The sequence below is a fragment of the Ranitomeya imitator genome, chromosome 5 (assembly GCF_032444005.1).
Source record: "Ranitomeya imitator isolate aRanImi1 chromosome 5, aRanImi1.pri, whole genome shotgun sequence".
NCBI classification, from domain to species: Eukaryota; Metazoa; Chordata; class Amphibia; order Anura; family Dendrobatidae; genus Ranitomeya; species Ranitomeya imitator.
Genome location: NC_091286.1, coordinates 598,181,347 through 598,206,536, shown reverse-complemented (window position 1 = coordinate 598,206,536; position 25,190 = coordinate 598,181,347). Strand labels below are relative to the sequence as shown.

Here is a 25,190-nt window from a genome sequence, read left to right as displayed (position 1 = left end):
GCTCATGACACATCTAGATAAGTTCCTTAGGGGGTCTAGTTTCCAAAATAGGGTCACTTGTGGGGGGTTTCCACTGTTTAGGCACATCAGGGGGTCGCCAAACGCGACATGGCGTCCGATCTCAATTCCAGCCAAATTTAGCTTGAAAAAGTCAAACGGCGCTCCTTTCCTTCTGAGCCCTGCCATGCGCCCAAAAAGTGGTTCCCCCTCACATGTGGGGTATCAGCGTACTCAGGATAAATTGGACAACAACTTTTGAGGTCCATTTTCTCTTTTTACCCTTGGGAAATTAAAAAGATTATTGCTGAAAGATCATTTTTGTGACTAAAAAGTAAAATGTTAATTTTTTCCTTCCATGTTGCTTCTGCTGCTGTGAATCACCTGAAGGGTTAATAAACTTCTTGAATGTGGTTTTGAGCACCTTGAGGGGTGCAGTTTTTAGAATGGTGTCGCTTTTGGGTATTTTCTGCCATATAGACCCTTCAAAATGACTTCAAATGTGAGGTGGTCCCTAAAAAAAAATGGTTTTGTAAATTTGGTTGTAAAAATGAGAAATTGCTGGTCAAATTTTAACCCTTATAACTTCCTTGAAAAAAAAAAAGTTTGTTTCAAAAATTGTGCTGATGTAAAGTAGACATGTGGGAAATGTTATTTATTAACTATATTGTGTCACATAACTCTCTGGTTTAACAGAATAAAAATTCAAAGTTGGAAAATTGTGAAATTTTCAAAATTTTCGCCAAATTTCCGTTTTTTTCACAAATAAACGCAAGTTATATCGAAGAAATTTTAGCACTATCATGAAGTACAATATGTTACAAGAAAACAATCTCAGAATCGCTAAGATCCGTTGAAGCGTTTCGGAGTTATAACCTCATAAAGGGACAGTGGTCAGAATTGTAAAAATTGGCCTGGTCATTAACGTGCAAACCACCCTTGGGGGTAAAGGGGTTAAGATTCAGACAATATCAAAAATAAAATCCTGAAAATCACATTGTATAAATTATATAAATGTATTTGCATTTTGCAGTGAGAAATACCGTGTATATACTCAAGTATAAGCTGACCCGAGTATAAGCCGACCCCCCCCCCCTAATTTTGCCACAAAAAAAACGGGAAAACTTTTTGACTCGAGTATAAGCCTAGGGTGGAAAATGCAGCAGCTACCGGTAAATTTTAAAAATAAAAATAGATACCAATAAAAGTAATAATGCTTAATAATAATAATAATAATAATAATAATAATAATAATAATAATAATAATAATAATAATAATAATAATTATTATTATTATTTATACAGCGCCAACATATTCCGCAGCGCTTTACAGCTTAACAGTATCAAACACAACAGTCATAAGTAACAACGTTAACAATACAATAATTAAAGCGAAATAAGACGACCCTGCTCGTGAGAGCTTACAATCTACAATGAGGTGGGGGAGATGCAAAGCACAGGGGTGTATTTACAATGATGTATTTACAATGATGGTCCAGCCATCTTCAAGGGGTGGGGGATAGATGGAGATAGTGAATGGGCTACACACACACAAACATAACATGACTTTGATTACTGAATGTGATAGGCCGCTCTGAACAAATGTGCTTTGAGCGAGCGCCTAAAACTATGCAAATTGTGGATGGTCCTAATATCTTAGGGTAGAGCATTCCAGAGGATTGGCGCAGCGCGGGAGAAGTCTTGGAGCCAGGAGTGGGAGGTACGGATTAGTGTAGAGGTTAGTTGAAAGTCATTTGCAGAGCGCAGCGGTCGGCTAGGCCGATAGACCGAAATGAGGGAGGAGATGTATGGGAGTGCCGCATTGTGGAGAGCTTTGTGGGTGAGAACAAGTACTTTGAATTGTATCCTGTAATGAATGGGCAGCCAGTGTAACGACTCCATATAAAACTATGCCACATATAATGTTCCATACCGTTCATTATTGCCCCATAGATACTCCATATAAAGCTGTGCCACATATAATGCTCCATACCGTTCATTATTGCCCCATAGATGCTCCATTTTTAAAGCTGTGCCACATATAATGCTGCTGCAATAAAAAAAAAAATGACACTCACCTCTCGTCGCTGCCCGCTGCTCCTCAGCATCCCGTCTCTCCACACTGACTGTTCAGGCAGAGGGCGGCGCGCACACTAGTACGTCATCCCGTCCTCTGACCTGAACAGTCACAGCAAGAGAACGGGAAGACGGAGCGGCGCCCGGCGGGTGGAATGCGGACAGGTAAATATGAAATACTCACCTGCTCCCGGTGCGGTCCCTGGCTCCTTCTCCAGACAGATGGTCTCTGGGCACTGCAGCCTCTTCCTCTGTCAGCAGTCACTGGCACCGCTCATTACAGGAATGAATATGCGGCTCCACCCTTATGGGAGTGGAGTCCATAGTCATTACTTTAATGAGCGGTACCACGTGACCGCTGAACAGAGGAAGAGCTGCGGCACCTGAAGACCATGGGACAGGCAGGGACAGCGCCACGAGCAGGCGAGTATGCGACAGTCCTCTCTCCCCCTCACCCGCTGACCCTGCCGCCGACCATGACTCGAGTATAAGCCGAGAGGGGCACTTTCAGCCCAAAAATTTGGGCTGAAAATCTCGGCTTATACTCTAGTATATACGGTAAGTATTTGATCCCTCTGGCAAACAAGACTTGATACTTGGTAGCAAAACCCTTGTTGGCAAGCACAGCACTAGATTTTTTTTTTTTTTTTAAGAGTTGATGATGAGGTTTGTGCACATGTCAGGAGGAATTTTGGTCCACTCCTCTTTGTAGATCATCTCTTTGCAGATCATCTCTAAATCATTTAAGATTTTGAGTCTGTCGCTTGGCAACTCGGAGATTCAACTCCCTCCATAAGTTTTCTATGGAATTAAGGTCTGGAGACAGGCTAGGCCACTCCATGACCTTAAAGGGAACAATCTTCAGCCATGGAGGTGGGGTTTTTGGTTTTTTGATTCACCCTTTCCTTACCCGCTGGCTGCATGCTGGCTGCAATATTGGATTGCAGTTCATTCAGACAATCTTGCCTTGCGCAGGCGTGTACTATGGAGGACAGAGAATGAACTTCAATCCAATATTGCAGCCAGCATGCAGCCAGCGGGTAAGGAAAGGGTGAATAAAAAACCCCGCCTCCATGGCTGAAGATTGTTCCCTCCAAATTCAGGTGACAGTGTCCCTTTAATGTGCTTCTTGTTGAGCCACTCCTTTGTTGCCTTGGCTGTATGCTTTGGGTCATTGTTTTCCTGGAAGACCAAGCCACGACCCATTAAGTAGTTAAATGCCGCTGTCAAAGTCTGACAGCGGCATTTAACAAGTTCCGCTGGCCAAGCGGCCGGAAGCGCTTGCACTGTTGACCCCTGTCACATGATTGGGGGTCAGCAGTGCATTGCCATATCGAGCAGAGGTCTCCTTGAGACTTCTATGGTTGTTGATGGCAGATTGCTTTGAGTGCCACCCTGTGGTCAGCGCTCAAAGCAATGCTGCAGTTCTGCTACATAGGGGCGATCTGTGCTTCACCTCTATGTAGCAGAGGCAATCGAGTTGTGCCAGTTTCTAGCCTCCTATGGAGGCTATTGAAGCATGCCAAAAAAAAGTTTAAAAATACAAAAAAATAAAAGTTCAAATCGCCCCCAATCAAAATAAAAGAATAAAATAAAAATCAAATCTACACATATTTGGTATTGCCGCTTTCAGGATTGCCCGCTCTATCAATAAAAACAGGATTAACCTGATCGCTAAGGCCAGGTTCACATTGCGTTAGCAGCAGCCCGTTCAGCACATACGCTAACGGGCTGCTGTAACGCAAGTGCCGCCGTTTACATCTTGCTAGCGCAGATAGATCATCTGGTAGCTCTATCTGAGCTAGCAGTGACTGACCCGGAAACGCTGCAGCCCGCGTCTCGGGGTTCATCACTCAATGACTGCACATCCCTAGCGCATGCCCATTGTGGGCGTGCGCTAGCGATGCGTCCAACATTGCTTTCAATGGCGGCGTTAACGGAGTACGTTACACCGCGTTATACTGCGGTGTAACGTAGTCCGTTTAACAGACCACCATAACGCAATGTGAACCTGGCCTAAATGGCATAGCGAGAAAAAAAAAAATCAAACGCCAAAATTTTTTGGGTGTCGCTGCGATATTGCATTAAAATCCAATAACGGGCGATCAAAAAAATGTATCTGCACAAAAGTGGTATCTTTAAAAACATCAACTCGGCACGCAAAAAATAAGCCCTCACCCAACCCCAGATCACAAGAAATGGAGATGCTACGGGTATTAGAAAATGGTGCAATTTTTTAAATTTTTTTTTAGCTAAGTTTGGATTTTTTTTTCCACGACTTAGATAAAAAAAACCTAGACAAGTTCGGTGTCTATGAACTCGTAATGACCTGGAGAATCATAACAGGTCAGTTTTAGAATTTAGTGAACCTAGCAAAAAAGCCAAGCAAAAAAACTAGTGTAGGATTGCACTTTTTTTTTGCAATTTCATCGCACTTGGAATTTGTTTCCCGTCTTCGGTTACACGACATGGTAAAACCAATGGTATCATTCAAAAGTACAACTCGCCCCCCAAAAAGTATGCCCTCACATGGCCATATTGATGGAAAAATAAAAAAGTTATGGCTCTGGAATGAAGGGGAGCGAAAAACGAAAAAAGCTCCTGGGGTTAAGGGGTTAATATCCTGGTGGAGTGAAGGAGGTTGTCACTCAGAATTTTACGGTACATGGCTCCATCCATTCTCCCATTGATCCAGTGAAGTAGTCCTGTGCCCATAACCGAGTAACATCCCCAAAACATAGTGTTTCCACCTCCATGCTTGACAGTGGGGATGGTGTTCTTTGGGTCATAGGCAGCTTTTCTCTTCCACCAAACACTTGAGCAACTTGAGTTAATGCCAAAGCCCTCAATTTGTCTCATCTGACCACAGAACTTTCTCCCAATCACTCACAGAATCATCCAGGTGTTCATTGGCCAACTTCAGATAGGCCTGCACATGTGCCTTCTTGAGCAGGGGGACCTTGCGGGCATTGCAGGATTTTAAGCCTTTACGGCGTAATGTGTTACCAATGGTTTTCTTGGTGACTGTGGTCTCAGCTGCCTTGAGATAATTAACAAGTTCCCCCCGTGTAGTTTTAGGCTGATCTCTCACCTTCCTCATGATCAAGGATACCCCATGAGGTGAAACTTTGCACGGTGCCCCATGTTAGTCGATTCACAGTCATTTTGTATTTCTTCCATCTCCTTACTATTGCACCAACGGTTGTCTTCTTCTCACCCAGCGTCTTATTTATGGTTTTGCAGCCCATTCCAGCTTTGTGCAGGTCTATGATCTTGTCCCTGACATCCTTATAAAGCTCTTTGGTCTTGCCCATGTTGTAGATGTTAGTCGGAGTGATTGAGTCTGTGGACAGGAGTCTTTTACAAAGGTGACTATGTAAGACAGCTGTCTTTAATGCAGGTAACGAGTTGATTAGGAGCGTCTAACTGGTCTGTAGGAGCCAGAACTCTTAATGGTTGGTAGGGGATCAAATACTTATTTCTCACTGCAAAATGCAAATAAATTGATATAATTTCTACAATGTGATTTTCTGCATTTTACTTTTGATATTCTATCTCTGTTAAAAATAACCTACCCTTAAAATTATAGACTAATCATGTCCTTGTTAGTGGGCAAGCTTACAAAATCAGCAATGGATCAAATACTTATTTCCCCCACTGTATGTGTTGCCAAAAAACTTTTGTGCACCAAAGAACAATCACTTGTCCATTTCTGAACGAATTCACGGATCAAAATTACCTATGGAAGTCAACTTTGCATGTGCATCGTGCCAGGCCAGCTAATTAAAATAAGAGTCGCAAGTCAAGAGGCCGTACTGCTTCTAATGTCCGGTGGCCGGAGACCAAAGTGTTGTGACTGTGGGAGTGAGACATGAAATTAATTCACACCAACCACTGTCTACAATTTTGGCTCTAATGTCTGACTCCTGCTACTCAAATCTGAATCTGATGACCGCTTTCCTTTTAAGCAAGATCCCTATAAAACTTTTATATTTTGCTGAATTGCTGTTTGTAATATCTTTTTATATGTAATTGGTGCCAAAAAGCAGAAACTTCCCTTTTTAAAAGTTTTTTCCCATCACATTCAATCATAACTGAAATGGGAATATTTTTCTCAGTGTGCTAGCCGCAAGGGGATGTGGTTGCAGAAATATTTGAAGGGTCTGCACTATACTGTTTCTGTAATTCCCTTAATATTGAAATTCATTTTAGTGGCCAATGCCAGGAAGCCATAGAGTCGGAGTCGGTGTTAATTTTGGTGGAGTTGGAGTTCAGTGCAGGATGTGCTGTAGATGTTTTCATAAGAATTTGGGAAAGTTGTGAAATGTCCTATAAATGTCAGTTCTGTTCCTGATCTCGGGATCTCAGCCTTTAGTGGAGATGAATCTGTGCTGCACTTTATGCACATGCTCAGTAGTGACCAATGCTGTGGGGTCGGAGTCAGGGAGATTGAGGAGTCGGAGTTTTGTTTTACCAACTCCACAGTTCTACTGACAGCTGCTGCAAAAGCAAATCAAATACTTTAAAAAAAGGCATAGATGCTCCTGACAGACTGTGGCGCTTTCTTGAGCAGTGAGACTGTGGCGCTTTCTTGAGCAGTGAGACTGTGGCGCTTTCTTGAGCAGTGAGACTGTGGCGCTCTCTGTCACATGATGTTGTAATGGTTGATCTACTACAAGGAGGGCCTGGATGTCTTTCTTGTAAAATATAATGACATTTTTACAGTACTAGATGCTGTGATGGTATCTTGATCAAGGAACTAGTCTGATGTTCGTATGTAGAGTCAGGAAGAAATGTTTCCTCTAATATGAGGCAATTTACATCATTCTTGTGGCGGTTTTGTCTTTGTTGATCAATGTAGTTATAGGTTGAACTTAATGGACTGATGCCTACCTTCAACCTTAAAGACAGTCCGTCAGCACAAAATGACTGTTTGAACCAAGTACAGGCACTCTGTGAACATTTGGCATGGTTAAACAGTTCAGTGCACCTCACCACCTACTTTTTGTCCATCTATATCCTCACTACTCTTCCTTGATTGAGAGCTTTGGATTTACAGTAAGAGGTGAGTAGAGGTACATTGAAATAAGTAGGTGGGAATGTGCACTGAGCCGTTTGTCCTCGCCTAGCGTGCGCCGAGCTGTTAGACTGCATCTTGTGTGTGCGCCATGCTATTTGGCCGGCAAACTGTTTGGGCCCCTTCTAGAGTGCGCCGTGCTGTTTGGGCCGCACCTAGAGTGCGTCGTGCTATTTTGCCAGCAAACTGTTTGGGCTGTGCCTAGTGTGTGCCATGCTATTTGGCCAGCAAACTGTTTGGGCTGCGCCTAGAGAGCGCCGAGTGCCACTACTAATTTTGTACAGACTTCCTGTATAACTATGGAGGAGAGTTATCTGTGCCGTGATGATGAATTTACACTTCCATATAACAGGCTAGTTTCGGTCCCCATCTCTACTTTGCGGCTGGTTCTCTGAGCCGTATAGAGTGGCACATGGATAATGCCGCTCTGTGTCAGTTATGTAAGAAAGTGAGGAATGTAGAAGTTCTCTCTCCTGACAGACGGCTCCTAATTTCACATTCACAACCTCTGATCCCTTTGGCTTTCTAAGCTCTGCGTGTGAGTACTCTGCATCACACTGTCAAGTATTGATGTGACGTCCGTTTTTCTGACTTGGTAACAGTAATAACATTAATAGGATTTGACGTTCCAGTCTTTTTTGTAACCTACAGTGGGGCAAAAAAGTATTTAGTCAGTCAGCAATAGTGCAAGTTCCACCACTTAAAAAGATGAGAGGCGTCTGTAATTTACATCATAGGTAGACCTCAACTATGGGAGACAAACTGAGAAATAAAAATCCAGAAAATCACATTGTCTGTTTTTTTAACAATTTATTTGCATATTATGGTGGAAAATAAGTATTTGGTCAGAAACAAACAATCAAGATTTCTGGCTCTCACAGACCTGTAACTTCTTCTTTAAGAGTCTCCTCTTTCCTCCACTCATTACCTGTAGTAATGGCACCTGTTTAAACTTGTTATCAGTATAAAAAGACACCTGTGCACACCCTCAAACAGTCTGACTCCAAACTCCACTATGGTGAAGACCAAAGAGCTGTCAAAGGACACCAGAAACAAAATTGTAGCCCTGCACCAGGCTGGGAAGACTGAATCTGCAATAGCCAACCAGCTTGGAGTGAAGAAATCAACAGTGGGAGCAATAATTAGAAAATGGAAGACATACAAGACCACTGATAATCTCCCTCGATCTGGTGCTCCACGCAAAATCCCACCCTGTGGGGTCAGAATGATCACAAGAACGGTGAGCAAAAATCCCAGAACCACGCGGGGGGAACTAGTGAATGAACTGCAGAGAGCTGGGACCAATGTAACAAGGCCTACCATAAGTAACACACTACGCCACCATGGACTCAGATCCTGTAGTGCCAGACGTGTCCCAATGCTTAAGCCAGTATATGTCCGGGCCCGTCTGAAGTTTGCTAGAGAGCATTTGGATGATCCAGAGGAGTTTTGGGAAAATGTTCTATGGTCTGATGAAACCAAACTGGAACTGTTTGGTAGAAACACAACTTGTCGTGTTTGGAGGAAAAAGAATACTGAGTTGCATCCATCAAACACCATACCTACTGTAAAGCATGGTGGTGGAAACATCATGCTTTGGGGCTGTTTCTCTGCAAAGGGGCTAGGACGACTGATCCGGGTACATGAAAGAATGAATGGGGCCATGTATCGTGAGATTTTGAGTGCAAACCTCCTTCCATCAGCAAGGGCATTGAAGATGAAACGTGGCTGGGTCTTTCAACATGACAATGATCCAAAGCAAACCGCCAGGGCAACGAAGGAGTGGCTTCGTAAGAAACATTTCAAGGTCCTGGAGTGGCCTAGCCAGTCTCCAGATCTCAACCCTATAGAAAACCTTTGGAGGGAGTTGAAAGTCCGTGTTGCCAAGCGAAAAAGCCAAAAACATCACTGCTCTAGAGGAGATCTGCATGGAGGAATGGGCCAACATACCAACAACAGTGTGTGGCAACCTTGTGAAGACTTACAGAAAACGTTTGACCTCTGTCATTGCCAACAAAGGATATATTACAAAGTATTGAGATGAAATTTTGTTTCTGACCAAATACTTATTTTCCACCATAATATGCAAATAAAATGTTAAAAAAACAGACAATGTGATTTTCTGGAATTTTTTTTCTCAGTTTGTCTCCCATAGTTGAGGTCTACCTATGATGTAAATTACAGACGCCTCTCATCTTTTTAAGTGGTGGAACTTGCACTATTGCTGACTGACTAAATACTTTTTTGCCCCACTGTATAAATGTGTGTGTGTGTGTGTGTGTGTCCGAGGTCTACCCTGCTTGGTGAGGAAAGGTTCTGACATGTAATCCACCACCCTGATGTCACGTGTTGGTGAAATCCATGACCGTTAGGTCGGCTGCATTGGCGTTGTTCTGTCTGCTTCTCTTTCTTTTTATGGTTTTGATTAAAAAGAATTGGAGTTGGCGCCGATCAGTTCGCCGGACCAGGTATATCGGGCACTGGACTGAAGCCCGCAAACCGGCTCTTTACCTGACGGCATCCACAGCTTTTTTTCTACTAGCCAGCCTGGTGTGACGTCACATCTGCGGCACTCCACAGCGATGATGTTGTGCTAGGCTAATCGCACAGTCAGGGATGTCGGGAGGTAATAGGCGCAAGAAATCTGTCACTGCAAAAAATCCAAGTGGGGGAAAAAAAAGTCTTCAAAACTGTATAAAAAAAAAAAAAAACTGTTCAAAATTTGCGATTGGTATGCAAAACCTATACTGTCAGATTTGTACTCGTTAGGACAAAGAAAAGACAAAGCTAAGCACACTGTTCATTTTACATGGCTAATCCACTTCATTATTCAGAGCATTCAAAGCTGTGGATGTGAATTTTGAGGCGGATGTATTTTTTTTTATCCAAAGATTATTTTTTAACGTTTTGCTAACCTTTCCTGGAGCGTGTGATAACTTTTTCTTTTGTTATGTGTTGTTTTTTTATTCGCTGGGGCGGGGGATTTTATAACTATTTTTTTTTCTTAATTTATTAAGCAACAAATAAATCACTAGGAGTGTTTTTTTGGCTGAAAAGGTTTACAAAACTCTCAAAAATCTGTATTGTAAAGAATGAAAGGGCCCGGAGAAAGGTCCGCCCGAAGCTTGGCCCAACTCTAGGGAAACCCGTGCCATGATCAGCAGACACGAGCTTGCGTGTGTATTAAGGAATGGCCAGGGGATCGTTCACAGCATTGTATGGGCACTGCAATAATTACATCACCCTAGATGCCGAGCTTTAACCCCTTAATGACCGCCAATACGTCTTTTAACTGACCTGAGATATAAGAGAATAGTATCCCCATACAGATGACAATCCAGCATCTGTCGGCTGTACACTATAGCTGACAACTTGCTGCACCAGCCACGATCAGTATTTGCACCTTCTAAATCTGTTTAACCCCTTAGATGCTGCTGTCAATAGTGACTACATCATTATAAATGGTTAACAGAGTGTGGGGGCTTCCTCTTTATCCCAATTGGTGCCCTCAGATCATGATTTTGCGGTCCTGAGGTTTGCCATGGCAATTCATGACCAAATAGCGGCCTTAGAGTCTGACGGCTGTAGTAATCGGTTTAGAAGTTAGCAACATTTAGGTGGTAAAAATACACATTTTCATTTCTGTCATACCAATTTGCATTAATTCCTGTAAAGCACCTGAAGGGTTAATAAACTACCTGACAGCAGTTTTCAATATGTTTAGGGGTGCTGTTTTTAAAATGGTATCACGTTTGGGGGTTTCCCAATATATGGGACCCCTAAAGTCACTTCAAACATGGATAAGTCCCTAAAAAAATAAATTTTGTAAATTTCTTTGAAAAAATGAAAAATTGCTGCTACATTTTTAAACCTCCTAAAATGCTAACAAAATAAAATAACATTTTACAAATGGTCCTGATGTAAAGCAGACATGTGGGAAATGTTATTTATTAATGGTTTGCTGTTGTATGACCATCTGGATTAAAGGGATAATCATTCAAATTTAGAAAATTGCTAATTTTTTAACATTTTTCTCAAATTTTTGATTTTTTTTTATAAATAAACACAAAAAATGTTGAACTAAATTTACCATTATCATAAAGTATAATGTGTCACGAAAAAACAATCTCAAAATCACTGGGATTTGTTGAAGCGTTGCAGAGTTATTACCACAAAAAGTGACACTGGTCAGATTTCAAAAATTTGGCTCGGTCACTAAGGGGTTAATATTCTCCATTTTAGTGGGGACTTTGAGCTGATAGATTTCAGACTGTCTGGTATTTTTGGGAACATTGTCCGACAGCTACAGCCTTTTTCCATGTGGTTGTCAGATAATACAGCCCTGGTGTCTCAGATTTCTTAACTCAGGATGAAATTGATATTAGTCAACTTTTTTCTATTTTTCATTGCGTATTTTTAGGAGTGAAAGCTCTTTAGTATAGGATTTTGTGACTCCTATAGTGAATTCTAGGTGCCTCTGTCCAGTCTGGATGTGACTTGCAGAAATCCTTGTATGTGCTGCAGATGTATAGGACAAATTTTGGGGTTACAGCGAATTGTCAATCTATGCATATATTTCCAGAATTAATTACTGACGGAATAACAGAATGTGGATTATTGCTTAGGCTAATGCCCATCTTTTTGGGGAGCACGGTGGCTCAGTGGTCAGCACTGTTACTTTGCACCACTGGGGTCCTGGGTTCAAATCCCACCAAGGACAACATCTGCGAGGAGTTAGGACCTTCTCTGTGTATGTATGGGTTTGCTATGGTTTTCTCCAACACTCCGCAGACATAATGATGGGGAATTGAGATTGTGAGCCCCAATGGGGACAGTGATGATGTCTGTAAAGTGCTGTGAAATATGATGGTGCTAAGTAAGTCAGTATAATAAGTAATTGGGAATAAAAGCTGAGAGGTTAGTTTATTTTTTATGACCCAAATGACGTGCGTCCCCATCTTTCCAATCTTGGGTCATTTACCATAGCTGAGGTCACGGTTTCCTTCCCGATGGAAAGTTTCTCCTTCTTCCCCCTGGATCTATTCCCATTTTTGGCATACAATTACAGATGTGAGCCCAGATAATTGCGTGAAATAACCCTACGGCACGTCACACAGTAAATGTTCAGCTCCATCCATGTATTCTTTTTATGCCAAAAATGGGAGCGGATCCCATCAGAGAAAAGTCGAAAAATACAGCTGTGTGAAGACGCCCTGACCCGGGGAGATGTCCCGGCTGTTGGGTCCAGGAGTTGCTGCTCTACGTCAGCGAAGGCTAAATTATGAGGAAAGGGTAGAAAAGGTTAAGGTAAGTGTGAGTGCAGAGGGTTAATCCCACGGCGGGCACACCGCTTTTGGAATGACCGAAGTGGCAGTAACCGGTCTGGTAATGTGCAGACTCCGCACTGGAAAAATGTGGATTTGGAAATGACCAGAATTACAGGATCACATTACTTGTAAACTAAAAATATAAGAAAGTGGTGAAAGGAAAATTCTGATAATCTGCAGAAATGACCTAGAAATGGGCCCGTTCCCAGCCGCCAAGAGCTCACTTTACTTACAGGGCTTCCTGGATATTGTACAGTTGGTGAAGCTACGCCGTCCCAAATGACAGTAATTGGGGCCTCAAGGGTGCCGGCGGATTTGGGGACACTGTTTTGTTATTGAAATGTGTTTGAAATAAAAATCACTTTTGCAACTCGATTTCATTAAACCTTTTGCAGCGTTTGACTTTTACAAGCTAAGGGTTCTTCACATTCACCTTCTGTCACCAGCTCGGGGGTCCCATCAGGGCTTGTGTTGGAACCCCCCCTGCATAACAGGGCCACGACCGGGCCATTGACTAATGCTAGTGCCGGCAGAGGGAACCTGCACTCTCCTGGGCGTCATCTTCGAGGGTGTACTCCTACTGGAGGTGGACACTCAGACGTGGTAGAGGGCATTGTCCTCCTCCAGGAAATGGCGCACGCTCCCTCTGTTGGCACCATTACAGTCTATGGCCCATACGTCAGGATGGCATTTTGCAGGGTGGTTCATGCACAAGCCCCCATGGGACCCAGGAATATGAAGATGAGCTCAGTGTGACAGCTCCCTGTTATCTAAAGAATCCATTTTCTGAGGCTTCTTTCACACTAGCGTCGGAATCTCCCCATCGCAATGCGTCGGGGAGAGATTCCGACGCTAGCGTTTAGCGCATTGCACAATGGAGGCAGTGGATGCATTTCTACGGCGCATCCGCTGCCCCATTGTGAGGTGCGGGGGCGGAGTTCCGGCCGCGCAAGCGCGGTCGGAAAAAGCGGTCCGTCAGGAGCAAAAAAGTTACATGTAGCGTTTTTTGCTCCCGACGGTCCGCAGAAGCACGACGCATCCGTCGCTCGACGGATGCGACGTGTGGCAATCCGTCGCAAATGCGTCGTCAATGCAAGTCTATGGGGAAAAAACGCATCCTGCAAGCACTTTTGCAGGATGCGTTTTTTCTGCAAAACGACGCATTTTGACGGATTGCAGAAAACGCTAGTGTGAAAGTAGCCTTATCTTTATTTTTTATGAGTCTCATCTGACTTGTGACCACCAAGTAATCTCGCTTTGATGTGGCTGTTGTCATAAATCGGCTAAGGAGATAAGATGAAAGAAATAAAACTTTTTCTCTTGTAATGGTCCTTTCAGAAAGAGCTCGCTGGTGGATTCTTAGAAAACTCAGTATGCAGCCAGAAAATGTGCAGGGAAACAAATGTCTGTGAAGCTAAACTGTGCTTTTTTTTTTTTTTTCCATGAAACTTCATTGCATAACTGGATTTTAGTCCAAAGTACAATAAATTGGATAAAGATAAAGGCCCCAAAGGTGTCATCTTAAATAAGCTGCTTAAAGTGTGATCTGATCTGTCGGCTCCCCTGATATGCCGAAGTAAAATATTTGTATTCCTCATTAAATGACAATTTGTGCACATTTTTTTTTACATTTCTGTTATTTTTGTTTTTTCCTTGTGGGAATGAATGCACGGCTGGGTGTCACCATTTCCGTTTATGATCATTCACACTTTGACCTCTTATTGAAGAGGAATGGTGACTCCGAGTTGTCGGTTGTTTTATTCATGAATTTCCAGGTTGAATAACAGAAGAGCAGCACAATGCAGAAAAAGTGCTGCAGGATAAGGCCGCACGGTGGCTCAGTGGTTAGCACTGTATCCTTGCAGCGCCTGGGTCCTGGCTCCAAATCCCACTTGCCAGGAAAACATCTGCAAGGAGTTTATATTTTCTCCCCATTTTTGCGCGGGTTTCCTCTTTGTTCTGGTTTCCTCCCACTCTCCAAAGACCTACTGATGGGGAATGTAGATTGTGAGCCTCAATGGGGACAGTGCCAATAATATTTGTAAAGCGCTTTGGAATTAATGGCGCTATATAAATGAGTATGATTTTTAAAAATTGTTTTAAGAGCGTCTTTACAGAATACTGATGTCAGTAATGAGGTTGGGTCCTTGGAATGTTATGAAAATCTCTCATTTTCAATATTATTGGAGATTTGGTGCTCGTGCTTTATACAGAATAGATAAATCAATGGCTTGCATGACTAGTTTCTCCCAGTAGTTGTTTCGCCTCCAGATCTTCCTCCGGGGCTCCACGGCCCAGCTGGGCTTTACATCCCATAGAGCCAGATCCTGACTCCTATCTGCATTTCCCTTCGCTGTGGTCATCCTTGTTGGCAGGGAACTTGTATACACAGCATCACAATCAGTCTTTTTCCCTATATACTTTTCCAATGTATTGTTTTCTCGTCCTAAACCAGACTCCCGTCCCGTGTTTCCCCTTTGTGCCCCCCTCCATGCCATGCAGACTGGGGTGTGAGGACCATGTGGAATGTGATTCTGTGTATAAGACATGACCTCATTGCCCCATAATGACTATTCCTGGCCGCGGGGACAGATCGTTTCACTGGTACTGGGCAGTCTGGGCGCAAGAACTCTACAAGATGAGAACGTTTCTTATACCGGGAAGACAAAGCAAGTGAAAAATCTGCAATAAATATTATTTTTAAAAGAATTCTGAAAATTTTTTTTAGAAACATCAATCTCATATTTAGTATTTATGTTGTGAAACGTTGCTAGGGTCAATGAGCGATGTATCATTTCCTAGTGACATTGTATCCAGCAGATGTGACTCCCCTTCCCCTACCAGGGGTGCGGCGGCCGTGATTTGGTAATCCTTGTAAGGTCACACTTGGTCAGTGCTGTACGGAAGTATCAGATGTCCGCAGCAGAAATGACTCAGACTGTTCTCCGGGTTCTCACTGATGGGGGTCAACAATGACTGCATTTTACTACCACTCTTCAGACATATTACATATTTGTATTGGCTGATTTTTGGTTCCTTTGCAGCAACAATGGGTTAAATGAAAATATCAGAAAATAAGCTATTTATTTAAGTCAGGTTTTTATGTTGGATGTATTTTCTAAAAACTTTTCGCAACTTTTTTTTTTTTTTTTCCATTATATCATGATCTACCGGTATATTAAAAATGACAAACCTGCAGTTTTCACACTGGCCACTAGGGCTATTTTAGACTTGTACCCACTTTATCCTTTCAGGAAGAGTTTACAGGAATTTCCTTATCAGAGGCAGAGTTTGAAAGATAACAGCTGATGGCACAGAATCCAGCAATAGGCGAAATCACAGCTCCCCTGCTCCTTTCCTTTTATAATGGCCTTTTGCACACGCTCATTAGAGGCTTCAATGCAAAAGTTAAGGGGTAGTCTGTCTGTTGGTCACTGAACATGAGCAGCAATGTGAAAAATGCAAGAGTTCTCATTTATATTTTGAATATACAGTACAGACCAAAAGTTTGGACACACCTTCTCATTTAAAGATTTTTCTGTATTTTCATGACTATGAAAATTGTAAATTCACACTGAAGGCATCAAAACTATGAATTAACACATGTGGAATTATATACTTAATTTCAGTTGTTTCACACTTTTTTGTTATGTATTATATTCTAGGTTCTTCAAAGTAGCCATCTTTTGCTTTGATGACTGCTTTGCACACTCTTGGCATTCTCTTGATGAGCTTAGAGGTAGTCACCAGGAATGGTTTTGACTTCACAGGTGTGCCCTGTCAGGTTTAATAAGTGGGATTTCTTGCCTTATACATGGTGTTGGGACCATCAGTTGTGTTGAGCAGAAATCTGGTGGATACACAGCTGATAGTCCAACTGAATACACTTCTACACCGTGGGCACGATTATTAGGCAATTTGGGTGTTTAAGTGGGTTTCATTCATGTACATCTGTTTGTGGTGTTTTTCTTTTTTGTTATTTTATTTCTAATTTATTTTTAACGTAAGTTTATTCATATATTTTCATAAAGGTCTCTTGTCTCTGTAGTGGTGTTGTGATTAATAGGCATATTGCAGTTATTATTTTTCATCCTCCCGTGTGGAGGTGACGGGTGAGCTTGTGTAGGATTAGTTGCAGGACTTAGTCTAGTTGCTAATTGCTTGCTTCCTGTCCTGATTGGGAAAATAGATGATGAATTTGGAGCAGAACTTGGCCTCGGCTATTGTGGAAAGACATTAACCAGAGTTTCCAAGTGGTCGAGGTCACAGATCAGGCAGCGAGGTCTGAACTGGAGAGCACAGTGGGCCCACGGAGCAGAGGGGCCTCCGCAGGACCTCTGTTATCGGCCACCCGCAGTGTTCTTCTGAGGGGTTATCCCCTTTGCCTTGTCGGGGCATTTAACCCCTTAGTGACCGAGCCAAATTTTTGAAATCTGACCAGAGTCACTTTATGTAGTAATAACTCTGCAACGCTTCAACAAATCCCAATGATTTTGAGATTGTTTTTTCGTGACACATTATACTTTATGATAATGGTAAATTTAGTTCAACATTTTTTGTGTTTATTTATAAAAAATATAAAAAATTTGAGAAAAATGTTAAAAAATTAGCAATTTTCTAAATTTGAATGATTATCCCTTTAATCCAGATAGTCATACAACAGCAAACCATTAATAAATAACATTTCCCACTTGTCTGCTTTACATCAGCACCATTTGTAAAATGTTATTTTATTTTGTTAGCATTTTAGGAGGTTTAAAAATGTAGCAGCAATTTTTCATTTTTTCAAAGAAATTTACCACATTTATTTTTTTAGGGACTTATCCATGTTTGAAGTGACTTTAGGGGTCCCATATATTTGGAAACCCCCAAACGTGATACCATTTTAAAAACCGCACCCCTAAACATATTGAAAACTGCTGTCAGGTAGTTTATTAACCCTTCAGGTGCTTTACAGGAATTAATGCAATGTGGCATGACAGAAATGAATGTGTATTTTTACCACCTAAATGTTGCTAACTTCTAAACCGATTACTATAGCCGTCAGAATCTAAGGCCGCTATTTGGTCATGAATTGCCATCGCAAACATCAGGACAACAAAATCATGATCTGAGGGCACCAATTGGGATAAAGAAGAAGCCCCCACACTCTGTTAACCATTTATAATGATGTAGTCACTATTGACAGCAGCATCTAAGGGGTTAAACAGATTTAGAAGGTGCAAATACTGATCGTGGCTGATACAGCAAGTTGTCAGCTATAGTGTACAGCCAACAGCTACTGGATTGTCACCTGTATGGGGACGCTATTCTCTTATATCTCAGGTCAGTTAAAAGACGTATTGGCGATCATTAAGGGGTTAAGTATGGTTTTATTTATAGTTACTGGCGGCCTCGACACGGTCCTGCTGGCGTACCAATGAAGGAAAAAGTAACTCCCTAGGTACAGAACTTTGCAGATGTTTTGGCAAGAAGGTAAAAAATACTCCAACATTAGGTGGCTTTCAACAATAGAAGAGTTGAGTTTATTTTTAGCAATTCAATTAAAAATGTATGAATCTAAATCAGATGAATATTTATTTTGTGGGACGGCGATTTCACTTGAAAACACCAAAAAGTATACATTCTTCTAGGTACTTGCAGGCTTTGAAAGATCCCCGCAGGGAGGTTGTCTCATACATCTTGGAATACTGACCCCAGATCTTCTGTGGATGTAGGAATGCGCCAGTCCTTCTGTTTCTTCATGAAATCCCAGACAGACTGGATGATCTTGAGATCTGGCTCTGTGGTGGTATCATCACTGCCAAGACTCATTTTCTCCTTTACGCTGAAGACGGTTCTTAATGACATTGGTTGTATGTTTGAGGTCGTAAACTATAGAGCCAATCGGATGGTATTACCTTCCTATTAATTATTACCTGATTGTATTACAAGATGGGTAAGTATTAGTGATGAGTGATCGTGTTAGGAGTTATCTGAGCATGCTCAAGTGCTGCATGTCTTGTTGCTGTTGGCCAATCCCTGCATGTGTTGCGACTGTTGGACAGCCGCGAGACATGCAGATGTGAGGACTCGAACATATTTTTTTGAGCACGCAGAAGACACTCGGTTAGCACTCGAGCACGTTCGCTCATCACTAGTAAGTATCGATCTGTGCTTCTCAACATTGAGGACGGCATTAATCCTGACCAAATCCACAACTCCTTTTGCTAGGCACTCATTATTGTACCGTTCTCTAGCCCCTTGGGAGCAAACTCACTTTCATACAACAACTGCTGCCATTTTTCTGCTCCCCAGTTCCTATGTTTGCATGCATAATTAATTCCCTTGGCCTTGTTTTATTGTAGAAGGTATGGTTTTCGGCCACATTTCTTCCATGAAGACCACTTCTGGCCAGAATTGTTCTAATAGTAGATAGCTGTAGCATATTCCCACTGGTTGCTACCATTTCTGAACTGATGCCACTGCTGAACATCTTCCAATTTAAAAGAAAAGCATGAGGAGTCTGTCATCTGCTGCACTAAAGTTTCTTGTCCGATCTTCTGAGTCTACAGTCCTCACTGTTGCTCATATCTTGGTGTCCTCAATGCTGAGAAGATACTTTGTGCACCCTACAATACCAGCAGGGAGGCATCTGTTTGGCTGCAAATTTATTCTACAGCAGGACAACGACCCCAAACATCCAACCAAGGTCAATAAGAATTATATACGGTGTATAGAAGAGCAAGGAGTCCTGGCAGTGAAGATATGGCCCTCACAGAACCCTGATCTCAACATCAAGTCTGTCTAGATTACATGAAGAAATAGAAAGATTTTCACAAGTCTACATCCACAGAAGATCTGTGGTCAGTTCTCCAAGATGTTTGGAGCAAGTTCCCTGCAACTTTTTCAAAAACCGTGTGCAAGTGACAAGAATTAATTCTTTGATGTTTAGAAAGTAAATGGCGGTGGCACCAAATATTGCTTTGATCTAGATTTCTCTTTTCTTCATTCACTTTGATAAAAACTATTAACACTTCTATTTCTGAACACATTCAATCTGTACAGTATTTTTTTTTTCTAAACTTGCCTAAAACGTTTTTGACACAGCACTGTAGACCCATCTACTTTGTGTTATAGCTCTCTGACGTTATGCCTTTTGCTTCACAGCGCCTTTCATGCGAAATCCCAGTAAATATAAGGCTTGGACTTGTCCTCTTGTGACGGCTGTTTAAAAAATAATTTCAGCCGTCACTAATGTCTGTTCTAGAAAAAGTGGAGTGACAACCATGACAAGTTGGACAGGGCAGTGATGGGCAGGTGGAGGGTTAGGATTGGCATCCAGAGTCCGGGGAATTGGTGCGACAACCATTGCTGGAGTGTTCTCATAAACTCATTTTATGAAGAGACCTAAGAGTAACATTAACTATTGCCTAAAACATTAGGAATGGGTAACGCTGCCTGGTCTATACATGTACTCATATTTCAATGAGCGGAAAAACCATTTACCGTAATATTGGGACCCTAAGGACCTGATTCAACATTTGCATTTTTTTTATGCAACGTCTCCTTATTGTCCTTAAAGGGAACCTGTCAGCAGGATTGTGCCCAGGAACCTACACACAGTATACAGATTACCATGATACCTTGGTTGATGAAATCAGTCTTGTGGTTGTTTTTTAATCTTTATTTTTAGTTTTCAGTTAGTGATATGCTCGTGCCCTGAGGCGGTCTGTGGGGGTCTTCATGTGGTGCTCTGATTAGGTATTCATAATGCAGACTGCTGACGAGCGCCCTGCTCCTCCTCAGTGCTGCAGTCATGCAGCCAGGCTCCGATTCATACTGCCTGTGATTTGGGCAGCATGACTCAGATGACTGGTTCCCCTTTAAGAGTGAAGATGTTTCTGCAAGATGTTCTTCTATCAGTGACATTATACTTTGATTGTTTTCTGAATCTGCTCAGCTGCTCAGTGCTTTTTTTTTTTTTTCCTTGCTCTTTGATCCTCCTTAGACTTGATCCAGTCCACTTAGTCACTGGCGCCCCCTTGTGCTCTACATATTTTCGTAGTCCAGTTTGGACCTGAGGACGCTGTGATTTGATTGTAGTAATTTTCCACTTTGTCATAAGTCCGAGGCTTCCTCCCTAGACTTCCTTTCAGACATTGCTGAATTTTCCAGTGCAGCTGAGATTGCCGCTTGGCTAATTATTAGGTGGTCTTTCGGGGCTGGGCTCGCAATGTGACACATTTTTGCAGCAATTATCTGAAAATGTGATTAAACTCCAGTGTTTGTGCTGCAATTAGCTGAAACGTGCCTCATTAGGGCAAATTTATCTGCAGTCCTGTGCAAAACTGTACTGTAATGAAAATCGCTAAATGACCTCCTCTGCTCCACTGCAGAAATGCCCCCTATACTGCACCTGTATGTCTCTGGGAAAGCCGGGTGACCACCAACATTATGACTTTCCAAGTGAATATTCGCCCTTTAAAGAAAACCTGTCACCTAGTGATTACTCCCACTTTTTGCTTTTACTTTGTGCTCCCCCCCCCCCCCCCCCAATTACTGGAATTATTTTTTTTGTCTTAATTTCTTTCTTCTTTACGCCTGCCGTACGGCTCCAGAGATGCGGGCCTTCAGCCCCTTTCACACTACGTTTTTCCCCACGTTCAGTGGTCCCATCAGGGCTTATGTCCCCACCCCCGCTCTTCTAAACAGGATGGGGCTGTATGGGGGCCGTTGACTATAATGATGCAGATGGAGTCACCGTACTGTTGTCGTGCATCATTTTCGCCTACCAGGGGCAGAGACCCAGATGTAGTAGACTGCGCCTGGTCAACGGCCCCATCAGTGCAAAACAGGTTTCAGATGCAAGCCTCGATGGGGCCACTGAAATTGGGAAAAACGCAGTGTGAAAGGGGCCAAGGCCACATCTATGGAACAATATGGCGGATTTGTTTTTTTTAAATACTCTGGAGCATCAGGAATAAAACAAGGGCAAAATCTGCCCACTTTGATCCAGTGACAGGTCCTCTTTAAGAAGCTCTGAAGTCGCCTTTCCCAGAAACCACTACACAGACTCCATATGATTGGGAATTTCGGAGGCCATTTTCAGGACTGGTGGGGTCCCAGCAGTCGGACCCTCGGCAATCACCAGGTTATCAATCCTAACTTCCTTTCTTAGAAATAACCCTTTAAGCTCTCCCAGTCCCCTGATTGCCAGACTCGGTGGACTGGTTGTCCACTAGAGCCCTGTGGCTGATAAGTATTAGGAATGTGGAAAAGCTGGGTGGCCGTCTGTGGAGGCACACTGGTGCTGGTGGTGAGACGAGGATGTTCTGATTACTACTCGGGGAAACGCTGGACATTGTGGTTTTGCATTGGAGCATATTGGGGTGTAAGCATTGCCCCCATATACGTCCCCTGCAGCCTGTACTTCTAGTGTAGCACACGGTGTCCGGCTGGATGTGAGCGCCTCGTATACAGCTGTGAGTACAGTACAGCCCCCATCTGATTACTGCTCCGGGAAACGCTGGACATTTTGGTTTTGCATTGGAGCGTATTGGGGTGTAAGCTTTGCCCCCATATACGTCCCCTGCAGCCTGTACTTCTAGTGTAGCACACGGTGTCCGGCTGGATGTGAGCGCCCCGTATACAGCTGTGAGTACAGTACAGCCCCCATCTGTACTGCCATGTCCTCCCTCCTCCTTCATCCCTCACATTCACATGCTTTTTCTTCTCCGCCCTCCCTCCTCGCGGCTACAGCTGCTCTGTTTTGTGTTTAAAAAAAGATTTGAAAGTGCTTAGTCCTGTGTGTGCGGCATTACATGTGGAGAGGTGTCATCTGCCCCTGGTGGTAACAAGGCTGCTGGTGAGCGGAGTCCTCCCTGAGCCCAGACCAGCAGCGACGCTGCCTCCTCTCCACTGCTCGGTGCACTGCTGTCTATGGAGGCTAGTCCTCAGATGTGATCTGCCGCGCGGATCCGCAGCGGCTCCTGCTGACCCTTTCCGTCTATTCGTAGCTGGCCTCGTACGTGTTTACTGTCGCCGCAGCGCTCGCTGAGAGAACGCCGTGCCCTCCGGTAAGCTCATCTCCATCGCGTTATGTGCTGTAATTAGTGGCTGTGATGTCTGGGAACACTTCGGGGACTCGTCCGAGGAAATCTAAAGCGGAATCTTCTGGAGCAGAGCGGAGTTTCTCATTCATCTCTGAGACTGCATTTAGAAGCCCTATGTAATCTGCAGATCGTACAATGATAAATCCAACTCTGCTACATCCGTGTGTTGGACTTCTCCAGACAACATATTCAGGTGGCGTATATGTGCCCTGCCTAGTGACTGTACTGAATGATGGGGAGACACGGACGCCTATATACTGCCGTAATGATGGAAAGGACATTATCGAGACCGGTCAAAAGTCGGGGATTCCGGTCCTGTGACCCCGATGATCACTACAGGGACATGGGCAAAGTGATTGATCGCTGTTTGTTTTTTTTTTTCTTTTTTTCTGGGGTTTGCAGAGCAGTGGGGACTGAAATACACAAGGAGCTGGCTCTGATAGGTAAGGACCAGAGCAAGTTCTGATCCTAAATGTGTAAGATCCGGAGATACTGATCAATCTGGTGATCACTGGGGCAGAGATTTTTAGACTTTTTGAAAACTTTTTTTTTTTTTTTTTTTTTTCATACTCTGAAATGGTTGATAACTGTGAACAATAGAAAATAATCTGGTTTGAGGCTTTGTTGGATCTTAGGACATTCTCTTGTGGATAGTCGGAACTTCATGGGAAGTTACAGGAGGCGTCATATCCTTTTAACAATTCAAAATTATCATATATAGGTGCTTTATTGATGTTTCACATATTTCACCAGCCTTTATTGGTGCATATATATATATATATATATATATATATATATATATATATATATATATATATATATATATATATATATATATATATATATATATATATATATATATATATATATTTACATTTTACATTTTCATGATCTTTAAAGTGGTTTTAGTCAGGGGTGGCTTTGTTTCTGAAAAAAAAAAAATCAGCCATGTATAATAATAATAAAAATAATAAAAATAATCTTTATATATAGCGCTAACATATTCCGCAGCGCTTTACAGTTTTGCACACATTATCATCACTGTCCCCGATGGGGCTCACAATCTAGAATCCCTATCAGTATGTCTTTGGAATGTGGGAGGAAACCGGAGTGCCCGGAGGAAACCCACGCAAACATGGAGAGAACATACAAACTCTTTGAAGATGTTGTCCTGGGTGGGATTAGAACCCAGGACCCCAGCGCTGCAAGGCTGCTGTGCTATCCACTGCGCCACCGTGCTGAGCTTGATGGGCTGAAGTTTACCTTGAACCTTTCTAACTGTGGACCACTTTAATGATGCGATGGTGGGCACACAAATATTTCACGATGTTTTACTTGCATTTCCAGGAGCCCTCATTCCCTGTACTGATGGGTTGTTCATCCAGATCTACCCAGTTTAGGAAAGTAATCACAAGTCTTCAGTGATTACGGCTGTCTAGCTTGGAAGCACTGCACTGAAGCTGGCCCAGACTAGTAGATAACTGCATCACCATCGATCCCACCAGCTCCAGAGCAGTGCTTACAAGCTCAATACAAATGGTTAGCACTGTGCATATTCGACCACCGCTGCTAGACTGCAGTGGTGGTCTGTTACCTAGGCAATGAGGTATATTCAAAAGAAAAGTATTAAAATGACTAAAAAAAAAAACCCCAAAAATGAATGCTAAATTGCAAAAGTTTTTTTTTTTTTTCACCAGCACTACCCAACAATAACCCTTTAAGGGACCTTATCACCAGAATTATTATTATTCTCACATCTTGCATTTTAAAAGAATTCACTTGAGTGCAATTTTCAGCAACTTACTTTTATAGTTGTCCATTCCACGGAATTTCCATGTAGTACATAGGTGGGCCGTGATTCCGGACCTTATCCAGACGTATGTGCTGAGTGAAATCGTAATAATGTGCACAGCAGATATGATTCTTCATTAAGGTTTATATTTATTTTATAGATCCCTGTAAAAGTCTTTATTGCTTCTTGAACATATCTTAGATAATATTTCACAAATTCCCATGAAAGTCCTTACTGCCTATCCCCCCAAAAAGCATACAATAGGCTGTAATTACATGGGAATCTTAGTGCAGGGACGGCGGGGTTTCCTCTCATGGTAAACCCGACTACTGCAGAATAAAGCACTCTTCACATAACCGTCTGCTGCAAACCCCCAAAGGCTGCTCAGGCAGAAGAGAAAGTGTGAAAACGGAGAATTCCACGGATTTTCCTGTCCAGAAATCTACAGACAGCTTGATGTTAATACTTTGCACCAGACTAGAACTTGATCAACAATAGACCCAAGAAGAAGCCGAGAAGCGAAACGGAGTGTCCTGGAAACTGTTCCAAATTTAAAGGACTGGTTTTTGGAATAGTGGAATAAAAATCCCTTTTTGCCAAGGAAGCACAGCAGTGGCACTCATAGGTATAGAAGCAAATCAAAGTACGGTATATCCAGCATTCATTTTCTTTATTAACAAACTCTTTATTTTAACCCATTAAAAACAAACATAGTCTCATAGTCTCGTGGCCAAATGCGGCGGCCAGTCTGAGTATTGCGTTGCGATCCACATACAAATTATATGGCCGTCTGACTCTTTCCTAGGTTTTTTAACAGTGAGGTTTTG

The 25,190-nt window shown here is 42.6% G+C and overlaps 1 protein-coding gene across 3 annotated transcripts in view; it reads left to right on the top strand.

Annotated features, from left to right (window-relative positions):
- Positions 1-25,190, top strand: part of PPP2R3A (protein phosphatase 2 regulatory subunit B''alpha) — a 219,329-nt gene that overhangs the window by 86,401 nt on the left and 107,738 nt on the right. The window contains exon 1 of one of the 3 annotated variants that reach the window (XM_069727961.1): positions 22,243-22,535. The exons of the other annotated variants lie outside the window; for them this stretch is intronic. The gene's annotated coding sequence lies outside the window, so the exon portion shown is untranslated. Of the gene's footprint in view, positions 1-22,242; positions 22,536-25,190 lie in introns of those variants that run through there. 3 annotated transcript variants of the gene reach the window in all.